This window comes from Sus scrofa, chromosome 15, assembly GCF_054392235.1.
Source record: "Sus scrofa isolate SSC_HxYL_T2T_F1_AM1 chromosome 15, Sscrofa_HxYL_maternal_Yorkshire_Landrace_v2.0, whole genome shotgun sequence".
NCBI classification, from domain to species: Eukaryota; Metazoa; Chordata; class Mammalia; order Artiodactyla; family Suidae; genus Sus; species Sus scrofa.
This window is the reverse complement of record NC_139397.1, coordinates 61,046,543-61,068,892: the sequence shown is the minus strand read 5'-3', so window position 1 is coordinate 61,068,892 and position 22,350 is coordinate 61,046,543. Positions and strand designations below refer to the sequence as shown.

The following is a 22,350-nucleotide window of genomic DNA, read 5'->3' as shown; positions in this document are numbered from 1 at the left end:
CTCTTGGCTGCATCAATTATCTGTTGGAAGGAATGGATGTAACGGGCTTTCCATCATGTACCATGCCTTATTAGGCAAGATTTAATTTATGTCTAAGACATTAAATTGTTAGTCATATGGAACGGTTTCACCAGTAAGTTGTGCATTATCCAACGTGGGACATTTGAAATTACACATTGGTGGGTTATCACTGGTGGCCTGCATAAGTTGAGATAAACTGTTGTATCAGGCAACAGAAACGAATTCAGGAAGTGCTTTACTTCATTTTCTAGTTATCTCTGAAAAGCATGGCCCATTAAAATTTTGATCTCCACAGTTGATTATCATATTACATCTCCGAAAGCTCTCTGCTTTTAAGTGATGCAGATTCTTTGCGTATTTGTTAAAAGAGGGGGGATATTAAGGCATTGGTTATAGTTTCTAAATTTTTTTATCCTTGTTTTTATTAGTTTATTTATTAATTATGGTCTGTATGGCTAAATACACTTTGCCTCTGTAGTATCATCAACTATGTATTATGATACACTTTGTGACTCTCAGGTTCTATAAATATTTATAAGATGCATGATTTTATTCATAGAATGTCATATAAACCGTAAAAGTAATAATATGTATATATATAAAACTAATATTTTTAAATAACAGTTTAAACTTGAAAAGTCACTATTTAGTTATATGGAATATAAGTTCATGAAGATACATAAAAGTTAAAATTCTAAGTTTTAAAATTTGCAAATCAAGTATACAATAAAATAAGACTATTTTCCACATATGTGAAATTACGGCCTTTTTATTTCAATGTTTAAAAGACATTGCTTTGGAGAATGCAAAATTAGCCAATTAACTAGATGACCATAGGGAATTCGTTAGCAACTTTGATGAATGGTAATGGAAATACAGAAATTAGTGTTATTCTGCAGAAGAAAATACAGAAGGGTGATATCTTCTACTTGAGCTGTAAGAAGTGTCCTTATACCTGAGATGATATAACATATTTCTACTAAAAAAAGCATAAAAGGAACAGGCAAAATGTAATTTTAAAAAATAAGGTTAGAGTCAATCAGCATTTCAGGACAAGAGAAAGACAGGTTAAAGGAACCAAATTAAACCAAAATGAGGGGCATTTTCCTCTGAACCAGTGTGGGGGCAAAATAATGGACAGAGCTGGGCCTTTGGCCCCAGACAGACGGGGCTTAAATCCCAGCGTTGTCACCTACTCCCTATATAACCTGGGTAGATTAGCCTTACTGGCTGGCTTGTGAGAGTTAGAGGAATCCACATAATTATAATCAGTTTATGTAAATATGAGAAGGGTGTAATTAAAAAGATATGACATCAAAGTCAAGTCTGACCTCCTTGAGGTTGACTGGGTGTGGACGGGATTCTTTGTAACACTTAGAAGAGGAGATTGACTACGTTAGAAGCAGGAGAAAGGCCCTTGTTCATCGCTGTCCTCCAACCGCTCCGTTCTATTCCCTCCCCCCAATAATGTCTAAACTTCTACCTTGTGAGAGCAATGCCTTCAGTGTAATGCTTTGAATCCTATTTAAATGCAAATAGCCTTGGCAAGACTACTTTAAGATATTATTACACCCTGGTCTTCGGGCAGGACCCGGAGCAGATGCTGATAGAGGACTGCTGAGTGGGAGAGAGATTTTTAAAAAGTGGGCAGGTGGGGAGTCTGGGCAAAAGGGATGCCCCTGAGAAAAGAGGTACTTGGAGGCTGGGAAACCTACCAAGACAACTTAGTAAATGCAGACAGACCAGGTCATCTAGGAACATAAAATTGAGCTATGAGTCCAAAATAAAATAGAATGCCTAGGCAAGCAGTAATAGTGGTGAGAAACATGACACAAACACACATTGTTTTCCTTGGTCGCCTATGAGGATGCTTGCTGCAAGCGGTAACCTCATGCTGCTTGAAGGAAAAACTTATTTAGTGGCTTGAGGGGGAATAACAAAGGGACAGAAAATGAAATCTAAGGGACAGAGCAAAATGTTTATTTTTATGACTTAATTATTTTGGCCAGGGTGCATGTGAGATCATTCGAAGGATGATTTTGTTGAAGACTAACTCAGGCTGTATGCATGCTCAACTTAGGTCTAGACAGAGAATATCAAGACAGCCTTTGAAAAGGAATAATCCTCACATTTATGAAGCCCTCCAAATTCTCCCTCATTCAAGGTAGCTCAATTGTACCTCCTTGATTTTCTTAAAATTAACTCCCAATCACTGCTATGCATTCCACATGTTTAGGACTGTGTAGAGGAGCTTGCCTGCTACTTGAGGACTGAATGGTAGGGCAGTGCCCAGGAGTATGGCTAAGGGGAGGGTCCTGATGGTCCCAAAGTCAACCCCACCCACTGGCCAGTGTTAAATTCTACCTTTGATGTCACTGACTGACTTTAATGCAAATACTTCTGGATAAAGTAACGATATAAAAAGCTATTTTAACTTTTCTCCTCTACCACTTTTATTTATTTATTTATTTACTGTCTTTTGGGGGCCGCACCTGCGGCATATGGAGGTTCCCAGGTTAGGGGTCTAATTGGAGCTACAGCTGCCAGCCTACACCACAGCCATAGCAATACCAGATCAAGTCGTGTCTGTGACCCACACCACAGCTCATGGCAATGCCGGATCCTTAACCCATTGAGCGAGGCCAGGGATCAAACTCGAAACCTCATGGTTCCTAGTTGGATTCGTTTCCGCTGCACCACAATGGGAACTTCTCCTCTACCACTTTTAATACTCTGCCTTCTTTTTAGAGTTTGGGGATATTTATTTGTTTACTTCCCCAGACTGGAGTTCTTCCAGGAAAATAATAGGATCTGACTTCAAATTTACCATTGCCTAGCAAGGGTAAATTCTGTCTCATAGAAAATACTCATGAGTGTTTTTTCAATTCATTTACTTACAACTCAATTACATGATTCATTTCCCAAGAAGCTCAGCAACGTATGCAGGTGAACTACCAAGCTACCTAAGTTACACAAAAAGTGGCTGAATTAATAGCCTTAATTTGACCTTGCAATAAAATCTGTGAATTAGGAAAAATTTACTTTTGTTCAGCATCTCTCAGAAGCCTCAGGTCAATTGTCCTGGCACCCTCCTGGTACTTCTAATACCAGGGAACTGTGTTTATGCCCAGGCAAATCTGGTAAGTCCACTCTGATAAAGAGGTCACTCTCATTAGTGGAGGAGTCAAGTCCAGAAGGTCCTATATCAAGATGGGCTGGTGAGAACAGCCGTAAAGGGACACCAGGAGTATCTGGCACCTTCTGGGAGGTGAAGATGGGCTTCGAAGAGGGATGAAGAGCAAAGACTATAGGGCAGCACTATCAGGCAGTGAGCTGTCCTTCTGGTGTCAGATGAAGGACTTCTAGAATGAGCCGGGGTGATCAACCCTACTCTAATCATTAAGGAACACACAAATCCAGGTTTCAGGCATTGTAGGATCTGTTCAGTTGCATCCCTTACAATTATATAAGCCTTTCTCATGACTTTAAAATCCTTGTCATGGACTGAGAAAGGAAGACAAGTGTCTGTTTTCTGTAATATGCCTGAAGTGGTGATGTGACGGTACCTGCTTGTTAAGAATCAGGACTGTGTTATTATAAAATCCCTCTAATGCAGGTCATGGGAAACAATGGAGTGATTTTGCTGGAACACCACCAAGAAAGGCTGTCTTGTTTGGTGTTGGTGTGATGTCAGTAAGGGATCATTTGAAGGGAGTGTCTGGCTTTATGACCTGGGAATCAAAGATACCATCCTTCCCCTCTTTAAACTGGACTGTTAGAACTTTCTCCCCCTGGCAGACACAGGGAAACTGCATGTTCATTTGGTGGCCATTCAGCTTCCCCTTGAACCACCTGCGACTCTAGACTATTTGTATGTTGTTCAGGGGATTTTTTTTTTTCCCCTTTCTTTTTAGGGCCACACCTAAGGCATAGTTACCAGGCTAGATGTTGAATCAGAGATGCAGCTGCTGGCCTATGCCGCAGCCACAGCAATGCCAGATCTGAGCCACATCTGCAATCTACACTGCAGTTCATGGCAATATTGGATCCTTAACCCACTGAGCAAGGCCAGAGATCTAATCCAATCCTCATGGATACTAGTCGGGTTCTTAACCCACTGAGCCACAATGGGTACTCCAGTTCAGGGGACTTTTTGAGCTCCTCTTCCCCAACACCATGAGAACAGATTGCCCCCTAGTAGAGGTCCCTGTATACTCTCAAGTGCCCTCTGCATCTCTCTAAAGCACACTCATCCTGTTTGTAGAAGAAAAACAGGCAATACTAATTTTAAAAAGTCCTCAACATGTCAAAATGTGTATTAAAAATAAAAAATTTTGTTCACAGCATGGTCTTATATTTCTTTTTTCTTTTCTTTTTTTTTGCTTTTTTTTTTTTTTTTTTTTTGCTTTTTAGGGCTGCACTCTTGGCATATGGGGGTTCCCAGGATAGGGGTCAAATCAGAGCTATAGCTGCTGGCCTACACCACAGTCACAGCAATGCCAGATCCAAGTCACGTCTGCAACCTTCACCACAGCTCACGGCAACCCCAGATCCTTAACCCAGTGAGTGAGGCCAGGGATCGAACCCACATCCTTATGGTTCCTAGTCAGATTCTTTTCCACTGGGCCATGACGGGAACTCTGGTCTTGTATTCCTTAAGGCTCCAAATACACATTTTGAAAAAACATTATTGCTGGGATCCTGGAAGAGGCATTCATCACTGCCCAGCCAGGCTACTGGGCAGCCACAAACACTAGGTAAATATTTGAGTTGAATAAAGAATCTCTGTGAACTAACTTATAAAAACTGCCTCCAAACCCTCAACCTGCACATTAACATAGAGCTTCTATAACCCATCCTGGTCTCCTCTTTTACTAACTGTGGCAAAATCATAACTTTCTCCCTTGATTACAGCCTCTTTGATTATAGCAGATAAATTTATCCTTTACCTGCCTCTAATTTCATTTTATTCATCAGCTCTGGGAATGTTTCCTTATTTGCTATAAAAAGTAGGTTAAATTTTGAGCTGTAGCCTGATATTGAAAAGCTCATTCTTAAAATATCCTTGCTAGGACCAATGACCAGTTGTAGCAAAATCTTTGCTCTTTCTTTCCCCTCCTCTTGTCCTTGGATTGTTATATGTGATGGTTGACCCTCCATAACATGAGTTTCATGTGATAAAATGCCCATGAGCATTTTGAGAATGCTGATGGTATCAGTTATTTTTCCCAAATAGGTCTCAAGTTCAGCATTTTCTTTGAATTTCCTATTATCTTTGTTTAGACTCACACCTCTCATCAGATTACTGCTTTAGGTTTTAATGGGCTTTTCTGCTTCTGGGTTCTTCCTTTTTCCTTCAATTTTCCACACTGCTGCAAAGTTATGATTTTAAAAAGCACATTTATTCACATTATTCATTTTCTTAAGACATGTCAGAGTGCTACCCCTTACCTCCCACTAGCTTCATCCAATCCCTTCTAAAAGGTGGTACAATAGAATACGAACTTTCAGTCCAGTGGACCTTCATTCAAATTTTGTCTGTACTAGTTTCACAGGTGACCCTTTGATTTCATTATCAGTGAAGCCAGACTGGTATCTATCTACCTGGTATCTCTCTTGAAGTTTAAATAGGATAATGTCAAGTATCTATGATGCCATCTGCTACAGAGTAGGCATTTAATAATTTGAAAGCAAATTCTTTCTGCTCCAGAGTCAAGTTCAAATGCAACACTTGGCATGGTATAAAGGAGATTTTTCACTAACATCTGCCTACAAGATTTACCTCTTAGCCCACCAGTCCACTGCCTTCTTCTCCCCTTATTTTCTGGAAATACTTGGAGTTCACAAACACTACATGCTGTTTTAGTCTGCATTCCACCATGTTTGGCTTCAATACGTGTTGTGTTGTTTCCTTGACAAGGAATGTAAAGTTTATTCCTCCTCTTATCTCCCAGAAATCTCTGGTTCATCATTGAATACATAACTCAAGAATCACGTCCTTCTTCTCAGTGATATTCTTTATACCTTATAATAGGATATCTAATATTTGATGATCCATACTACCGGCCAGGTGCTCATTTAGGCAAGCATATTTTACACATGTTATCTAATTAATATTGAAATTCATTATTCTACTCCTCACAACATATTGTCTATCTTCCCTATTACATTTTGAGCTCCTTGAATATAGAAAAAAAGTGATTATCATAGCTTGACTGAATGAAGAGCCAAATAGATGGGTTGAAGAAGAGAGGGAAGGCTAATGTGTATTATAGACTGTAAAACTATAAAATTATTTAATAATAATTATTATTAAAATAATAATAGAGAGAAAATTATCATTTTCTCAGGGATTACCCAGGGATTTTAGAGAAGATACTATGTAATCAAACAAACAAAAAAAGCAAACTTAGACCAGAATGGACTGATAGAGATTGGGGCAGTTAGGATAAGTACAGTTGGTCTGATAGAAAACATTAAGGGATTCCCCCAGTGGCTCAGCAGGTTAAGGATCCAGTGTTGTCACTGCAGTGGCTTGGATTGCTGCTATGACATGGGTTCAATCCCCTGCCCCAGGAACTTCCACATGCTGTGGGCATGACCAAAAAAAAAAAAAAAAAAAAAAAAAAAAACAAAGCCCAAGAGAAAAAAGATTTTGTAATCACCATTTTATAGATGAAACCCAACAGAGGAATGGTCAGGCTTGTCTAAGACTATAGAGCTGGGAATTAAAAAGCTCAGATTTGAACTTGTTGCCTAACTCTAGGGCTAACACCCTTTATTACTCTGCTGTTCTGGCTCTTTAATTAAACTATGGGAGATGACTGTAGTTGGAGAAAAGTTGAATTACATTGGAGGAAAAAAACAAGATATCTCCCCCAAAGTTTGGAACTAGAGGAAAATCAAGAAAGTGAAAGCAAAGGAAACATAGATACCAGAGAGACAAAATCTTTCATTCTATACTAAACTAATTGAGGACTGTGAGAGTTGCCCATCTATAGAGCACATCCCGTAAGAGACCCAGGCCTGTGGACCCTGAAGACCAACTGCATAGGTGGATTGCATTCCTCTGGATGAGGGAATAGGGAGAAGATGGAAAGGGAATTCAAGAAGACTGCAAGGGGAAAGCTATAGATGCCAGGTCCATGAACTGCAGAGGCAAACATTCTCCTTTGTCTTTTGACCCCATCCTTCCCCAGGGTGTGTGGCTGGTGGAGGATGGGATAGAAATTGATAATGCTATGTTACAGTGCAGGGACCATTTTGGGTTTCTGCTTGAGGAGAGGTGTCTAATTTTATCACCTTAACACAGTGATGAAGGATGAATTCTGGCATCAGTGAGCAGTCCGACAGTTCATAATGTTGCATGCTATGTTATTAAGTGTTTCGCCTGTTTGATAAAATAAAAGGCTAACTGACATTTTTAGAAGGTTTTATTATTTTATTCAGCCCTTTACATTTCACATTTTGAAGACGTATGCTAAAATATGTTCTAGTCACAAAATCGGGCTCAGATGTACATCAAGTATTGAACTTGTTCCACGATATATTTTTAAAAGAATAAATCCATTATTTAGGAAAGAAAATAAGGTGGGTGAGGATATGGAAGTTTGTTTTGTTTTTCATTTTGTTTGGTTTGGTTCATATTCCCTTTGCTGACATTTGGATTAGAACATTGTCTACCAAGGGAAAATATTTTGAAACATGACTGCTCAATAAATGTCATACATTGATTTTTCTGGAATTCATAGCTACAGCTAACTCTCATCATAACTTTATGTCTCACACTTTCTTAGATTTTTTTTTTCAGATAGCTTAAACTTACAAATATATTTGTGGGTTTACTACTCTTTCCAAACCATCTTTTTTCTTCTTCATCTTCACCATTGCCTTAACTCACATCTTCAGCTTTTTTTTGTTCAGATTACGGCAACAATCTTGCACAGATCTCTAGTCCCACCCTGTTCAACATGAAGGTAAAAGCCAGCCTTATCTTTCTAAACCCTTTACTCATGTTAGAAACTTTGTAGATAGCTCTTTGTTCTCAGAATAAAGTCTAGCTTCCTTCATTGTTGTTAGTCTTTCTTGATCACCTCTCAATATGTGAGATTTTCTCCTAATTGCCTCTGCACCCCCACTCTGTATTCAAGCATTTTGAGCTATCTCTTGGTTGCCAAATGTATCTTATTGTTTCACCACTTCAACCCTTTAGAGCTGGTTCTCCCTGGCTCATGTCCTCCATCCCCCCCATCCTGTCACTTCCCTACTCCTACCCTCCACATCTCCGTCTTGGTGTGTCACATCCTACAGAAATCCTCTGCTCATTCTTTCCATGGTTTACACACTTACCCAGCAGGGATTAGATGTTTCTCCTGAATTTCATTTAGCCCCCCTGTTCATATTTCTAACATATGCACCATGTTTTATTTTATCTTTTCTTGGTTTTCAATAAATGTTTGTTGAATGAATAAATAAATGAATGATGAGAAAATTAAGAATCCTCTATAATGAAAGCGGCAAAGAAAAATATATTTCCTATGAAAGCGTAATAAATAGAATGCCATAAGAGCTGCTGTATATGAAATCAAATACACTTTCTGAAGATTCACCAAAATTGTGCAATGATCATACAATGACTTGGGATTTGAATTATCATCATTTTTAATCCTTTTTTTTTTTTTGCTTCTCCTTTAGTGCCACTCCTGAGGCATATGGAAGTTCCCAGGCTAGGGGTCAAATCAGAGCTGAAGCTGCAGGCCTATGCCACAGCCACAACAATGTGGGATCCAAGCTGAGTCTGTGACCCACACCACAGCTCATGGCAATGCTGGATCCTTAACCCACTGAGCAAGGCCAGGGATCTAACCCACGTCCTTGTGGCTCCTAGTTGGATTTGTTAACCACTGAGCCATGACAGGAACTCCCCATTTTTCATTCTTGATGTAAAATACTGCCCATTAAATGTGCTTCCTTTTGACCTAAGCTGAGTCAAAATTCCGAAGGGATAGTTTTAAATTTTGCTAATTAATATGATGTACTTTTTACATGTTGGTAATCCTGTCTATACATTTGGTTTGGCTTTCTCACTTATTTAACATGATTCTATAAGAAGAGAGCTGATGGGGTTCACAGACTTCTCAGAATGGTCATTCTCTCATTGCAAGAGTCATTCTATCAACCATATCAACTAGTCGACAGAATCCAAATAGGTGGAGTAAGCCTACAAGCAGTCAAACAAATGCTGTTCTAGCATTTAGCTCAATAATTGCTAAAGGTCAATATACTATTTAACACTCAGGGCCCCTTTCCAAATCAACACTAACTTTTGAGTGCAATGTGGAACATGTTGGTTATATGATTACTTAGTTTCATGTGATTCATAATCTCCAAGGTTCCCAGAGTACCAATGATCATATACTGAGAGCATCCTTGAAAGCCTTGAGATCAGGGCCCTTTCCCTATGGGTTGTTAGTTGCCATATTTGAGGAATTAAGTTAGAAGGCGATTTGTAACTGATATTTGACAACATACATTTCAGCTGTTGATAGTGACACTCATCCCTACACTGACCTGTGTCATAGGATTAAAGAGAAAACATGTTTCATGACTGCTAGACACACCATCATATTGATTGGCCTACCAGTGACTTTCATAACACTCACAGACTCATATCCTTTATATTTAATCTTCATTTTCCAGGACATAAAATCACTTGATCCACCTGTCCAGTGACTGCTTCCAGCAAAGCTTCGCACACATGTGTTGCTGAATGCTTTTCTTATGCCAAGTTTTTCTTGCTAAATATTTATTACTCTGTGCCACATTTCAATTTTCTACAGTGTGAAAGTGTAAATGCTTCAAAGGGCTGTGTGATTTCTGCCTTGTGCAATTGCAGATCCAAATTCTAGACATGCCATGTCTTTATGGTATCTAATTTTACTATATTATACAAATTCATACCCTGGTCTCATTTGTTAGAACTGGAAGACCATGAAATCCAGATCCTTTGAAACAAAGTGAAATTGAGGCTCAATCTATGTAGGGATTTAAGGGGTTTGGCCAACATCATACGCATGTTAATGGAAGTATCTGTATTGCAATCCAGATCTTGATACTCCCAAGCCAGTAGCTATACAATGGTTTTCATTTTGTATCTAATTATCTCTGTTTGGGGCCCTCTAGTACATTTTTGCCTATAACCGATTAGAATTTGCAGCAGATTTGGAAAAGGAATGTAAATGGCTATTGAAGTTATTTTACAGGGTAGAGAATTTTCATAAAATGGTTCCTAAGAAAGAATGCAGACTAACAAATATGAGTGGGACATAGCTTTGGTGGGTAACTTTGCAGAACACCACCATTAACTTTGTTTCAACATTTTTACATTCAACATTCAAACAGAAAAATTGAAAGATATCCACTACCTAGTTTAATCATTAACATCTGTCATATTGCTACATCCCCATGTGTGTGCATTTTGAAGAAACATTTGAAGTTAAGTTGCAAGTATCACAACACAGTCCCCGCCCCATAGAGCCTTAACAGTAAGTACCTTATTCTACAAAGCCTTAGTTCCAAAACACCACCAAGAAAATTGTTTCCTAATATCTAACGTCCATTTCATTCTCAAACTTTTTAAATTATTCCATGTTAATGATTTTATTCTTTTGTTCTTCAACCAGGTTATACTTGAGCCTCATGCATTAACTTGGTCTCTATTAACCTAGTATACTGTCCTCCACTATTTTTCCCTATGACCTTGACTTTTTGAAATGAGCAAACCAGTTGTCTTGGAAAATGTCCCACAGTGTGTGGCTGCTCCATCCTAATGTTTACATGGTTTCTCATTCTCTTTGTGTCCTATAAACTGGGAATGTGTTCTTTCTGCTCAAGTAGATGCTGTTTATACGTTTTGGGGAAGACCATGTCCTAAGCGATGTTTTCCATGGCATCACACCTGGAGGCACACATCTTAATCATGTCAAACTTCACCCACACTGCTTTTGGACTTTTTGGTTAAGGTAGTGTTCCTCCTACTTTAAAGAAAGGTTTTCCTCTTTGGATCATTAGGTAGACTGAAAAATGGTAATTTGCCACCATGTGGGATATCTTATTCCCCAAATAACTATTGGATTTGTCCACAATGAAACGGCCTTAAACAACCTAAAAAAACTTTTCTGAATATATGTTTCCTGAATGTGTTTAAATAGTGATCTAAGAAGAAAGCATTTCACTAGAAATACCATTTATCCAATTTCATTTCATCAGAAGTGCCAAAGCCTCTCATATTGTACATTGAATTAAATCATCTATACCATAGAACATATAAATGATATCATACAAGTTAACTGTGGAATTTCTTTTCTCTGGTCCTAATAAGTGTGTAACACTGTCTGTTTCACATCTAGCTATAAACCAAAACCACATTTTTTTTCTGTTGCACTCCCAGAAATAATCAGAACAGTTTGCAGAGCCATGACCTGTTCTTCCAACAATTACCTCAGAATATGAGCTGGTATGAATCACAAAGGAAGACTTAAGATAAAAACATACATTGTCTCTTTCCTAGTTATTCTCAAGTCCCTAAAGGCAAGAACCATAATTCTGAGGTTTTGAAAATAAATCAGGGGCACAGGTGGAAATTATTCTAAATAAGAGCATGGGGACACATTGTCCTGAAGGTTAGGAATAAAGAAAATATGAAACTGGAGAAATGTAGTCAGTTAAATAAAGGCAGTACTCAACCCGAGGAAGAGAAAAGCTCCTTTGCTAAGCCACAGGGGACATGTTGCCCCAGAAGCGTCTACAAATGATCTCCTCCCACCGAATCTCAAAGCTATATGCAAATTCCAAAGAGAAGAAAGAGAAATTTTTTTTGGTCAGTATCTTAGTTTTTCTAAGTTTCGTGTTTTTCAAATGTAAAATCAGTTTGAAGTTTGTGATCTCTAAAATTCTTTCCACCAGAACACAATATAGATGTATGAACCCAAAATGTGTTCTGTAAGATTTGAGGTGAGGCTGGAGGAATAGGTACAATTCGTGTGAGGATTCAGGAAAGGTGTTAGGAGGACAAACCAGACCTGGGAGAGAGTGTGGGCTAAGTTAGAGAGAAGGAAAGCAAGTGGAAGACCTCACTGATAGAGAGAATGTCATTACCTGGCAAATAGGCTTTGTTTGAGCAAATCATAGGAGGTAATACTAGACAGGTACATAGGACCCTTCACTCATTCAATTTTTTGAGTGCCTACTAGATGTCTAGATAGAGAGGATTCAGGGATAAACAAGACAGACAAGGAGATTATATACCAGGAGGAGAAGACAGATAATAGACACATACTCAAAAATGTAATCTCACAGTCCTATAACATAATGGTTAAAGGGGTAGGCTGTGGAGCCAGACAGTCTGGACTCAAATTCCAGTTCCCCAATTTGACCTCAAGCAAGATATTTAAGCTTTCCATGCTGCAGTGTCTCATCCATATAATGAAGATAATAATAGCACCTACCTTGTAGGGTTGGTGTGAGGATCAATGAGAAAAATACATAAAAAGCTTTGTAATTTTTATTGTATTTATAGAGCGGTATCTGGTACATGGTAAATCTGAAACAAATATAAGCTATTATTATTATACTGTTAAATGCTTTAAAAAAATAAAGCAGAGCAATGGCACAGTTTTTCAACTTCAGTATTACAGACATTTGGAGCAGATAATTCTCTGTTGTAGTAAGTTGTCTCGTGCATTGTAGGATGTTTAGCAGCATCCTCGGTCTCTACACATTAGATGCCAGTAGCTTCCTAGTAGCATCAACCAAAAATGTCTGTATACATTGTTAATTGTCCCCTGGGGGGCAAAATCACCCCTGGTTAAGACCTATAAGACCAGAAAATAACAGGTGCAGAGCTTTCAATCAGGATGATAGAGAAGAACTCTCTGTAATGTATACATGTAAGGATAACCTGACCCCCTTGCTGTACAGTGGGAAAAAAAAAAAAAAAAAAAAACCTCTCTGAAGAAGAATAAGAAGAGAACCCTGAATGATAAAAAAACCAGCAGCCATGAAAAAAACCAGGAGAGAGTGTTCTAGAAGAAAACTCTGCAAGGATAAAGGCCCCAAGCAGGATCAAGTCGGGATGGGCAGCTTGGCTGGAGAGGGGTGCAGAAAATGTCAGAGAAGTAGGCTGGGTCAGAGTATAAAGGTCAATAAAGATCATAGTAATACAGATGGATTTTATTCCACATATGCTAAGACATCAGAGGATTTTAAGCAGGAGAATGATATGAGTTGACTTCTGTTTTATAAGTTCATTCTTGGACAGCAGAAAGACAGCCCCGGAAGCAGGAGACCAGGGAGGAGATAAATGCATAGTCCAGAGAGAAGTGAGGGGCTTGGATGGGGGTAATTAGAGGTCTCGGTTGTGGACAGAGCAAAGTGTAACAGGATACTGATATGCTCTGGTGGGAAGAACCTATAGGATGGGTTAAATGAGGATTAAAGCATAAACATGCAAGAAGCAAGTCTGTAGGGAAGGAGTTTAATAAGTTCTGTCTAGGCCTTATGGAGTGTGAGTTCCCCACTAGTCATCCTAGTAACTGGGCTGTTGGCTACACTGGAAATAAAACGAGAGGTTGGGGCTGGAGAGTTAAGTTTAGGAGTCATCGGCCTGGGGCTATCTGAGATCATCAATGGAGGGGAAAATAAGAAAACCCAGGACTGAGTTCTGAAGCATTTCTACATGTAGAAGTGGAGAATGAAGAGATGGCCAGTGATGTCAGAGTAAAACCCAGACAGGGCTGGTGTCCTAGAAGACAAGAAACGATTCAAGAAAAAGAATGTCAGCTGGGTCCAATGCTATGAAGAGGTCAAGGAAGAAGAGGGCTTTGAACACACATTTGGATTTGACAAGATGGAGAGAGTCGTGACTATGACAAGAATGGTTTCGTTGACATTGTGGGGATGAAAGGTCGAGTGTATTCTCAAGAGAATGGGAGGTAAGAAAATTGCAGCAGAATGTGTAGCTATTTCTGCTGTGAAAGGGAATAGAGATGGAGTGGCAGCAGTTAGAGGGCAATGTGGGCCAAAGGAGGATATCCTTTTGTTAACATGGGAAGCATTACAGCATATTTGGACAATAACAGAACCATTCCAGTGAAGAGGAAGAAAGTGATGGCCCTGGGACATGTTAGAAATAATTGTATGGCCGAATTTATTGAGTCATGAAAGAGGTAAAATCTCCAGTTTGCAATGGAACGGCTTGTCTTTTATAGAGCAAAGGAGGGACAGTTTAATAAAATGGGAGAGAAGAAAAATCTAGGTCAAGTGAGGTACTTAGGGTAGAAAATGAAGTAATTCCCATCAGAATACTTCTCTTCTCTCACAAAAGTATAAAGCAAGATCATTAGCTGACGGCATGTGGCTGGCAGGTGGAGGTTGAAAGTTTAAAAAGAAGATTGGAGTTCCCCTTGTGGCAAGTTATGAACCTGATTAGTATCCATGAGGATGTGGGTTTGATCCCTGGCTTCGCTCAGTGGGTTAAGGATCTGGCGTTGCCATGAGCTGTGGTGTAGGCCGGCAGCTGTATCTCCGATTTGACCCCTATCCTGGGAATTTCCACATGTTGTATGTGTGGCCCTAAAGAGCAAAAAAATAAAAAGTAGACTAAAAAGTCCTTTAGGAGTGTGAATAAGAATATTGGGGAGTTCCCATTGTGGCACAGCGGAAACGAATCCAACGAGGAACCATGAGGTTGTAGGTTTGATCCCTGACCTCCCTCAGTGGGTAAAGGATTTGGCATTGCCCTGAGCTGTGGTGTAGGCCAGCGGCTACAGCTCTGATTCAGCCCCTAGCCTGGGAACCTCCATATGCCGCAGGTGCAGCCCTAAAAAGACAAAAAGACAAAAAAAAAATTTATTGGGAAATTTGCTAGAATTGCCAGGCAATATTAATACCTACTAAAAATGTGTAGTCATATATTTAAAGTAAGAGCCATCAGAGGAGTTCCCGTTGTGCCCCAGCGGAAATGAGTCTGATTAGTATCCATAAGGATGTGGGTTCAATCCCTGGCCTTGCTCAGTGGGTTAAGGATCTGGTGTTGCCATGAGCTGTGGGTGTATGTTGCAGACGAGGCTTGGATCCGGTATTGCTGTGGCTGTGGTGTAGGCCGGAGGCTACAGCTCTGATTTGGCCCCTAGCCTGGGAACTTCCATATGCCACTTGTGCGGCCCTAAAAAGGAAAATAAAATAAAATTTAAAAATAAAGTAAGACCCATCAGCATGTGTGTATGCATTTCCTTAGTTTCGTTCATTATCTGAAGTAGACATAGAGAGTTGGGTGTAACCAGACCGGACATATTGTCAGACAAGTATACAAGGGGAAGATTGAAGGATGAGGGAATTAAGGAAGAATACAAGGGGATGATTGCACAAAAGGGTAATGGCAGCCATGCCATTGAATATAAAAGTGGCACATGGGGAGCAGAGCTGAACTTAGTAGTGTCAGTGGCCTGGAATCCTAAGGGAAATAATTCTTGAAGCAGCAGTATTAGGACTAGCCATCTAATAGGATAAGAGATAATTACCAGAGTGGACCCTTACAACTGAGATATCAGAAATGGCCAAGTCACTGGAAATGAATGATAGGTTATAAAGAGTTATGACTTTTATGGCAAGAAGAATGGGCTCTTCTCTTCTTGAGCAGAGAGTTTAACCTGGAGTTTATGGACAGGCTTTAAAGCACTCAGTCAGAATAAAAGGGGCCGTGTGTATGGGTGTGTGTGTGTGTGTGTGTGTGTGTGTGTGTGTGTGTGTGTGTTCATTTTTCTGGGTGAGAGGATCCCAGGTGCTCTCAGATTATCAAAGCCTTATCTGAACTGCAAAATATTAAGAATTACTTCTCTAGAATTTAGGAAGTGAGCAGCCATCGAAAGTATCTGAACAGGAGTAATATGATGAATGTACTATTTAGAAAAAAAATGAGACTGAGTTTGAAGGCACAGAGGGAAGAGGAGATACTCCAAGTAAAAAAAGATGACGTTGCACAGGAAGGGAGAGATGAGGGAGCTGATGAACAGAACACATCTCTGGGACTGAGTTCCAAAGCCATCTGCGGCAGCACCTGTCTTTCACATCATATTGTATCCATCGCTTCCTTTCTTTCCCCCTGTTCCTTTTCTTACGAAAGCAAAGTGGCGGTTTATATTTCATGGTTTAAATTAGGCATCGCTTGATGAATCAGAGGAGTATAGGAGGTCTTAATCAAAGATGTAGAGTCCTGCTAAATGTATCTCTTGCACTTTGGGGCAAGAGGCCAGACCTAGAAGTACTTTTCAACAAAGCAGAGTGTGTGCTCTTGTTCCCAGGAGGTATGGCCAGGGTTCATCACTTCTGAAAGGCTGTCATGACCGCAACCACAAGAGCCCATCGACCTTGAGATTAACACATTGTGGTTGCACCAAAGTGCAAAAGATTTGAATTCAGGCACATGGTTAAGTAGCCATTTTATTTAACTTTTACAATATGTCTATTTAAAAAATTATTAATCCAGAAGTCCCCATTGTGGCTCAGCAGTAATGAGCCCAACTATTATCTACAAGGATTCAGGTTCAATCCCTGGCTTTGCTCAGTGGGTTAAGGATCCAGCATTGCTGTGAACTGTGGTATAGGTTGCAGATGTGGCTCGGATCTTGTGTTGCTGTGGCTGTGGCCAGCAGTTGTAGCTCCAATTCGACCCATAGCCTGGGAACTTCCATATGCCACAGGTGAGACCCAAAAAAGGAAAAAAAAAAAAAAAGGTTAATCCTACTGTATGACTGAGTTGAGAGATACTAACTCACCCACAGATGATAACTCACTCACAAATGGACAGATGGTAAATTGCAGAGCATAATATATTTTACAAAAAGACATTAAAGTGGACAGGCAATGCTCTTCTCAAAGGTTTAAGAAGCATTTTCATCTAAATCTCTTAAAGCACTCACTCTCACACTAGTGTCCTTAAAATCAGATTAAAGAAACAAGCAGATAGTAAACTGTGTCATAACTAAAATCAATCAAATGCCATGTTAGAATAATATTATTCAAGAAGATACCTGTGAGCAAAATTTCGATTAAATTCATTCATTCATTCATTCATTCATTTTGCTTTTTTAGGGCATACCTGCAGCATACGGAAGTTCCCAGGCTAGGGGTAGAATCAGAGCTGCAGCTGCCGGCCTACACCACAGCCACAGCAATGCAGGATCCAAGTCATGTCTTCGACCTATACCACACCACAGCTCACAGCAAAACCAGACCCCTAACCACTGAATGAGGCCAGGGATCGAAGCCTTAACCTCACGATCCTGTTCAGTTTTGTTACCACTGAGCCACAACAGGAACTCCCTAAATTAAATTTAGAATAAAAATTATACTGGAATTTTTTAATTCTGTAGTTGTATTACTCTCTAGATAGCTGAATTTACTTTTTAAAGCATGCTGATTAGACTTAGCTGAGGAATTTTCACCTTTAGTGAAACTGATACCCAGAGCTGCTGTGTTGTTAGTAGTGAGAACAGAAGATGGCAAGTGGGAGGGGGAAAGGAAGGTGCTTGCACATTCTGGCACCTGGAGAGCAAGGGCAATATTTTGTAAACAGCATCTCTATTAACCACAGTGACCATATTTTCTGGCCCCCAAGTTGGTACATGTGGCCTGACAAAGAAACAGAATATATAAAATTAGGACTAACACAGAAGCATGAGCTTTACAGTTATTATTCTATTATCAGTGATAGAAGGGTCAGCTTGGAAAACCAGGCTTACAGCTTAGGTCAGATTGGAGGAAATTTGTTTGAAAATTAATTTCTGAAATTGTGACACTTATGACCATAATACTCTGTCTTAAAAGCCCACCGCCAACTTCTACTAAATTTCTTCTTTCTAAGGATCCTACACCTTCTGGGTATGCATTTAGTAGCTTTATAACACGGGATAGTAGCTTTATAACATTGTACATTGTTTGTGTAAACTTTATCAAATCTTTGTAGACCCACATCTAGTAGAGTGCTCAGTGCCCACCCTTCTTCTTCTTCTTCTTCTTTTTTTTTTTTTTTTTTTTTTTTTTTTTTTGCCGTGCCTGCAGCATGTGGGAGTTGCTGCACCAGGGATCAAATCTGAGCCATAGCAGTGGCAATGCTGAATCCTTAACTGCTAGGCCACCAGGAAATCCCTGAGTGCCCACTTTCAGTAGGCACTCAATAAATGTTGCTTGAAAGCATGGAGGTGGGTGAACCTGGAGCCAATCAGAGCCCAAAGAAACTACATTTCTTGCTACTTTTTCCATGAAGGCTTCATGCTTACTACCTTAGGTACATCCGGGGCTAAGTTTGAATAATAGGTGCCACCTCATTAAAAACTTACCTGTGTACTCCCTACCACTCAATTTTCAGAGATAACCTACATCTCTTTTCCATGTTCTCCCATAATGCTTTGCATTACTTGTCAGTTACACCTCCATTTGATTGTGGGGGTCTTCTCTGGAGAGTAAATCACATTTTCCACCTATGTCCACATCTCAAAGCAGCCCACTTAACAAGTTTTCAACTGGATAGTTTCAAATTGATAACTCCCCATATCAATACCCTAGTTGAAGTTAGTATGTCTCGAGAATTCATTCTTGGGTACAAACCATGGTTAGTCAGTGGTAAAAATGTTCTTTTTTTTGGTGTGTGTTTTGATGTTTTTTTTTTTTTTTTTTTTTTTTTTGCTTTTTAGGGCCACACCCATGGCATATGGAGGTTCCCAGGCTAGGGGTCCAATTGGAGCTGTAGCTGCTGGGCTAAGCCACAGCCATAGCAACATGGGATCCAAGCTGAATCTGCAACCTACACCACACCTCACAGCAACATTGGATCCTTAACCCACTTAGCAAGGCCAGGGATAGAACCTGCAACTTCATGGTTCCTAGTCAGATTTGTTTCTCGTTTCCACTGTGTCAGAATGGGAACTCCATTTCAATGATTAAATATCTTAATACTGGCAAAGCACTTAGAATGGTGCTTGTATCCAGTGAACTCTATTTATGTGTTTGCTATGATTTTGTTGTCTTTTCATCTCAACAAGCATATGAGGCAAAAGCAAACACATAGTCTCCCATGGCTTTCACTCACTTTTCCAAATTGCAGACAAGTGGTGTTTAAGTAAAAGAATCATCAAGGGGAAATTTTGCACTGAAAGTAGTTGCTTAGGCCGTTATGATGGGGTTAGAGGGACACGGACATTGCAGGCATATTGGATTAAGCCCCTTGTGCCTTTAAGATTACAAAAGCTTCTCAGTTACTGAATTTGGCTTGGGTTTTATTATGTAGCCTATTGGGCAATCAGAACTTTGTCCACTAGATTGTGGGTATGAACTGTGTATCTCTGAATTTTTCTCAAGAACTTGAGAAAGAGCAATAGCCTTTAGTTATTGGTTTATTTTGATACCTTTAACTATTTTATCTGCAATTAAAACACAGTTGATATACAGAAAGTGCCACTAAAACATCTAAAATGCAAATAATGGAAAAGCTGTTTGTAATAAATCATCTGCACGAGTCATGATCAGGTACCTTATTCCTAGAGGAGCCTAAGGATGCATGCAGGTGACCATTGAACAATTTTCAGGAAAAGGGATCTAGTTCTGAGCATCTGATCAGAATCAAACATGAACAACTGCCTTGTTTTCCTCCTTAAAATTTTGTTGCTGTTGTTACTGTGTAAAATCTCATGTTGCTTTGTAGAATGGTAAAATTTTTTCTAAATTAAATTCCAATTCAAAAGGCTATCTTTATTTGAGAAGGGTATCTTTATTTGGCTTTACCGCTAGAGTACAAGCCTCCATAGTGAGGAGAGTCAAGTCTTCTTTGTGTTTTTATCCTTAAACTATTGCCTTTGGAATGGATAAGCAATGAGACCCTGCTGTATAGCACTGGGAACTATATCTGGTCCCTTATGATGGAAGATAATGCAAGAAAAAGAATGTATATATGTAAACGTGCCTGGGTCACTTTGCTGTAGAGTAGAAAATTGACAGAACACTGTAAACCAACTATAATGGAAAAAATAAAAATCATTCAAAAAAAAGAATCTGCAAGATCACATCCTCAAGAGTGGTCCTCAAAACCATTTGTGGAATGAATATGTGAAGCAAAGAAGGAAAGTCCTTTCCTCTCTAGATCCTCATTCAAATAGTTTATTTTTATTTTTATTTTATTTTTTTCTTTTTGCCTTTTTCTAGGGCCGCTTCCTGCGGCATATGGAGGTTCCCAGGCTAGGAGTCCCATTGGAGCTGTAGCCACCGGCCTACACGACAGCCACAGCAATGTGGGATCCGAGCCGAGTCCGTGACCTACACCACAGCTCACGGCAACGACGGATTGTTAACCCACTGAGCAAGCCAGGGATCCTATTTGGATTTGTTAACCACTGCGCCACGACGGGCACTCCCCTCAAATTGTTTTTGAGTTGCTATATTATCCAATGAGGATATGAGGGTTAAAGGAAAAATCAGCAAAACTGCCAGCAATAGAGAGGGTCTCTAATAAAACTTATTGGGCAAAGTTTGAGGATGTGTATTTTGTAAATACTTTGTTTTTTTCCTATGGGCAAAAAAATGTTTTGAAGAAGAATCTTTTGATTTAGAACAAATCTAGAATCTTTGGAAAGCATGCAGCATAGCAGGAGAGAGAGAGAGAGAGAGTTAGTTAAGAGCCAGTCAGAGGTTATCTTCTATACCTATGCTTTAATCATCTTTTCAAGAAGGATTCTGATTTCAGGTGACCTACTTTCACCATAATACCACTGTCACAAGTGAAATTGTGTCCCATCCCCTAACACTACCCTTGCTGCTGCCAATCCATGTATATTTTGTCTTTTGTCTTTTTAGAGCCGCACCTACGACATATGGAGGTTCCCAGGCCAGGGGTCTAATCAGAGCTGTAGCTGCCAGCCTACACAGCAGCCACAGCAACACAGGATCCAAGCCGCGTCTGCGACTTACACCACGGCTCACGGCAATGCCAGATCCTTAACCCACTGAGCAAGGCCAGGGATCGAACCTGCCACCTCATGGCTCCAACCTGCCACCTCATGGCTTCTAGTCAGATTCATTTCTGCTGCGCCATGATGGGAACTCCGCAAATTTATATTTTGAACTCCTAACTCCCAGTGCCTAGAATATGACTTCATTTGGAAATAGATTGTTTGCTAATTCAGTTAGTTAAAATGAGGTCCTGCTAGTGGGAGGATAGGCACTTAATCCAATATGATGGGTGTCCTTATAAAAAGGAGAAATTTGGACACACACACACATATGGAAAACACCACGTGAAGATGAAGGCAAAGACTGGGGGATCATGTACAAGCCAAGAGATGCCAAAGATGGCCAGCAAACCACTTGAAGCCAGGGGAGAGGGAACAGTTCCCCCCTCACAGCTCTCAGCAGGAACCAATCAACCAACTCCACCGACATACTGATCTCTGACCTCTAGTTTCCAGAACTGAGAGACAAGAAATTCCTGTTGCTTAAGTCATATGATTTGTGGTACTTTGTTGTAGTAGCTTTAGGGAACTAATAGACCCATGGAGATTATTCAATCACAGCTCTGCTACTTTAATGGCTACTGCTGAATACCACACTTCAGAGTAATACTGCAATAATACCGTAGAAGTGCTCTAACTCTAAAGTAGACGTAAGATCATTGGGTGGATGGTGTTTTTACTGACATGAAAATATAATTATCCAAGTGCTTTGTACTGCATTTGAGGACAGTGCTGGTGCTAGTGATTCACACCTTCCTTGAGGAAACTGGCCATTACCAGACACAGTGATATTTCATCAGCCTTGTCTTTCTGAGGAGTTCTCCTCATGGCTCAGCAGTTAACGAACCCAACTAGGATCCATGAGGATGCAGGTTCAATCCCTGGCCTCACTCAGTGGGTTAAGGAGCTGTGGTATACAGGTCACAGATGTTGTTCGGATCCCACGTTGCTGTGACTGTGGTGTAGGCCAGCAGCTATAGCTCTGATTTGACCCCTAGCCTGGGAACTTCTATATGCCACAGGTTCGGCCCTCAAAAAAAAAAAAAAAAAATTTTGTCTTTTTGAGAGACTAAGAACAAACTTTCATAGCATTGAGTGCGTGGAATCCATATTATAATGATAACAGCACTTAATTAGAAGAGGCAGACATTTTTAGGAGGAGCATTTTGAAGCCAAAGGCTTAAAACGAATGCTTTCCCATAAGTGCCAAGGTATTGATTACTGAGAGTTGAAAACATTATAAAAGGATAATTGATGAAATGATCCCTAAACA

At 39.9% G+C, this 22,350-nt stretch overlaps 2 protein-coding genes across 7 annotated transcripts in view; one reads left to right on the top strand and one right to left on the bottom strand.

The window, feature by feature from the left end:
• The window catches only part of CFAP96 (cilia and flagella associated protein 96), a 487,170-nt gene that overhangs the window by 48,743 nt on the left and 416,077 nt on the right, over positions 1–22,350 (bottom strand). The window contains exon 13 of one of the 6 annotated variants that reach the window (XR_014828693.1): positions 12,528–12,622. The exons of the other annotated variants lie outside the window; for them this stretch is intronic. The gene's annotated coding sequence lies outside the window, so the exon portion shown is untranslated. The remainder of the gene's footprint in view (positions 1–12,527; positions 12,623–22,350) is intronic. 6 annotated transcript variants of the gene reach the window in all.
• SORBS2 (sorbin and SH3 domain containing 2) overlaps positions 1–22,350 on the top strand; it is a 324,236-nt gene that overhangs the window by 919 nt on the left and 300,967 nt on the right.